The sequence below is a fragment of the Nannospalax galili genome, unplaced genomic scaffold (assembly GCF_000622305.1).
Source record: "Nannospalax galili isolate Female #2095 unplaced genomic scaffold, S.galili_v1.0 scaffold54, whole genome shotgun sequence".
Lineage (NCBI taxonomy): Eukaryota > Metazoa > Chordata > Mammalia > Rodentia > Spalacidae > Nannospalax > Nannospalax galili.
The window spans coordinates 13,393,706-13,396,742 of NW_008341028.1; positions in this window are offsets into that span (position 1 = coordinate 13,393,706).

The window sequence follows — 3,037 nt, forward strand, 5'->3', positions numbered from 1 at the left end:
ATGAAAAGCTGGTTGGTCTAGGCTTCAGGTTCTCTCTTTTGATTTTATATTGGAGTGGCCTAGTTGCTTTTGTCTTCAGGAGTTTCCACAGAGGCCCAAGTCAGATGAGGATCAGATGCTCTCGGGCTTTTTCCTAAGGCCTGGATCCCTCCAGGATAGATTTTGGCCTCAGGAATTTGGAGGTTGTGCTGGCCTGGGATCCGGCGCAGGAAAGATGCTGGACTAGGGCAGCTGGTGGCTGTCCCACCCAGAGATGCAAAGGAAGATGGGGGCAGGAGGCAGCTCCAAAGACCCCTGGGGACTGCACTGAGGAGCTGGGTTTGTCTGGATGCAAAGGATCAGGAAGAGGAAAGGTCAGCCCAGCGTCCAGGAAAGAGGCTGTCGGGTTGTGCAGACCCAGGGTGGCAGAGGGGGGTGAGGGTGGGGCCAGGCGCAGAGTGCCTCTGGGGACCCAAGAAGGAACTGAGTTTCTCTGGATACATAGGATTAGGAAGTAGTGGTGGTTCCCCAGGTGTCTGGGGCACCAAGACAAGGGAATGGGACAGGACCCAGGCTAGGAGGAGAGACTGGTGGGGGAGATGGGAGGGAGAGTGAGGCTGGGGGAGTCAAGGCATGGAGGGCCCAATCTACTTATCCTGGAGAGAGAAGCCAGCGGGTCGGAGAGAGGCCTGCAGGTCCTGCAACCCCAGCTTTTAAAACTGATAATACCAAGTGCTGATGAGGGTGTGGAGCAGCAGGAACTCTTGGTCATTGCTGCTGGGAACCTAAAATGATACAACCATTCTGAAAAAAAGTTTTACAGTCTCTTAAAAAATTAAACATTTAGGTCTGTAGAGATGGCTCAGCGGCTAAGAACACTGGTTGTTCTTGCAAAAGACCCGGGTTTGAATCCCAGCACCCACATGGCAGCTAACAACTATCTGTAACTCCAGTTCCAGGGGATCCGAAGACCTCTTCTGTCCTCTGCAGGCAATGCACGACACGGGTGCACTTACCTACATTCAGGCAGTACACGTAAAAATAAAAATAGTAAAATATTTTTTTAATTAAAATTTAATAGTCACATGATCCAGAAAATCCCTTTCCTAAATAGTTTCTGAAAGGCACAAACAGTTATGATTAGGCCAAACCTGTATGTATTTATAGTGGCTTTATTCGTAAGAATCAGAATCTAGAAAGGACTCAAATGTTCCTCAGCTTGGGCATGGATAATTGTGACTTTCCATATAATGGAAGGTTATTAGCAATAAAAAAATATGATATGTGTATATCAATGAAAATGAATCTCAAATGTGCTGAGCTAAGTGAAAGAAGCCAGATCCCCAAATCTACCTACTGTGTGATTCCATTTATTTCATTATGAGGTGACCAGTTCAGAACAGATATCAGATCAGGGGTTGCCAGGGACTAGGGACGGAATGTGCTTACTACAGAGGGGTATAGGGGAATTTTTTGTTATATCTTGTATACTGTGGTGGTTATATGATTATCGGAACCGTGCACATTTTAAAAGGGTGAACTTTGCTGAATTTAGGTTAGACCTTAATAAACATTAACAAGAAAACAGAGAGCAGTTGCTTTGGAAACAAGGGCATGTATGGTTCCCATGACCCTTGTGGAGATTCAGTGTACATTTCAAAATATCTGCATGTATCTATGGCCAAGCACCCTGAACACACCCAATCTCATCAAAACATCTTCATGTGGACCTGACATTCTTCCATTTGTATTTAGAAAGAGAGTTAAGACTTTTTTTTGCATGTTATTTAGTTAAAATGTTGATTTGAGGTTGGCTTGGGTATGTAAATATCATTATTTCCTATGTAAAAAACAGCTAAAAATATATAGGCAAATACATAGGTTCAATAAGGCTTGGATATTAAAAACTCAAAGGGATTCTACTGGGAAAACAAACAGAGACATTCTGCAGGGTGTGCCAGTAGCAGGAGACTGCTGAACCCTATTTTTACAGCCTGGCAGACAGCCTACCCCATAGCTATTCAACTGACATGCATACAGACAATCCTGTAGAATAAAAGTCCTCTCTAGTAAGCATTATTTTTTCAGGCACTAACAGTCAAAAAAACACAGAAATCCAAAGCAACAGAGTAAGTTAAAGAATGGAGGTGATCTATCACTAATACTACTATTAGTACCTAGACCCAGGACATAGAGAAGGGACAGTCTTTTCATGCCCATAGATTATTTACAAAAATTTGTATCTTAGGCTGAGATATTCTAAAATGTACAACAAGAATAAATTATATCCTATGATTATAATTAAATGCAACTATAAAAAGATAATGGGAGAATAACCAAAATCTTCTAAGTACTTGGAATAAAAATGACAATTACAGAATGTCTGGCAAATTTTAATATTGTGATTACTGCAAGTTGAAACTTATAGGATGTAGCCAAAGCTGTAGTTGGAAGGGAATGTATAGACTTAAACATCTCAATTACCAAATAAGAAAAAGTGAAAATGAGCAATGAATTGAGTAATCTATTGAAAGTTCTGGCATATGTTAAGCAGTGAAACAGTGAGAAAAGATATTAGAGAGAAACAGCAAAATAAATAAAGCTAAAAATAAGATAAAGGAAAACATTGACTTAATCACTAAGTTTAAAAACATAAAAAAAACTGGAAAATTGAGTCAGCTGAATGGGAAGACAGAGGTGAATGAAATTTAGAATTTAAAAAATGGAGGCAATATAACCCTAAATACACATGAAATTTAAATAATTATAAAAATACTTTCAATATTATATTACATGTTTAATAATCCAGATAAATTGAGAGATTGACTAGGAAAATAAAAATTATTAAAAGTGTATGAGCTGGGCATGGTGGTGTACGCCTTTAATTCCAGTACTCGGGAGGCAGAGGAAGAAGAATCTCTGTGAGATGGAGTCTAGCCTGGTCAAGTTCCAGGCTAGCTGGGGATGCAGGGAGACTCTGTCTCAAAACAGAAAAACAAAGAGTATATGAAAAGTGAGGTAGGAATGTAGCTCAGTTGGTAAGATATTTACCTAGCAT